The sequence below is a fragment of the Glandiceps talaboti genome, chromosome 1 (genome assembly GCF_964340395.1).
Source record: "Glandiceps talaboti chromosome 1, keGlaTala1.1, whole genome shotgun sequence".
Lineage (NCBI taxonomy): Eukaryota > Metazoa > Hemichordata > Enteropneusta > Spengelidae > Glandiceps > Glandiceps talaboti.
The window spans coordinates 5766568-5767500 of record NC_135549.1 but is presented as its reverse complement, the minus strand read 5'-3'; positions in this window follow the sequence as shown (position 1 = coordinate 5767500).

Here is a 933-nt window from a genome sequence, read left to right as displayed (position 1 = left end):
GTGCGGAAAATTCCTTTGTTTTCAGTCCTATGATTGTTCAATTTGAATGTATTTTTGTTGACGTACTTTTGTCATGACTTAGAAATTGCAATTTTCTTAACAGCACAGATAGTTATTTTTTAATTTAGTATTTATGGTTTTATAATTAAGCATTCTATATTGTATAATATAACATAATATAATATTATATTATTATATTATATTATATTATATTATATTATATTATATTATATTATATTATATTATATTATATTATATCATAAAATTATCATAGATTCTCTTATATTATTTATTGACAGCAATTCCCGCTCCTCAATTGAAAAGGACTGAAATTAAATGAAATGAATTGTACGAGATAAATGAACAAACCGAGTTTGTCATGCACAATTGCGCAAGATTCGACTATCTATCGCATACCTTTTATTACTGATTAGTTCCTTTTTAATTCATTTCAAGAAAAAAAGAACAGTACAAAGGGCTACACAAAAACATAACAAACGCTTACGAAAAGAGTAAACGATTTACAGAAACGGAAACAAAAAAAATTCGAAAGGTAATTTACATTTGCATAACAATTGGTAAAAAGAACCCCATTTTACATTGAATATAGGTGATCTTAATCAAGGGATCTGCAAATGGTGGATCTTGCAATACAAAATAAAGCTATTAAACTCGCTTAGGCAGTTCCGCATTATGACAATATAGTCACCTTGGGGAATAATAGGCAAACATTATTTCAATAGATTTGGAGGCCTGGAATTTTTGTTCAGATGTAACTATAATATTCAGTTTGACTCTACCGAACAACGAAGATTTTTCCCGGGTACTCCGGTTTCCTCCTGCATTAACACTGAACCCATGAGGGATGGTCCTTACTGGACTTCTTGGGAGACAAGTGTTTATATGATAAAGAACTACCAAGTATAAATAAAG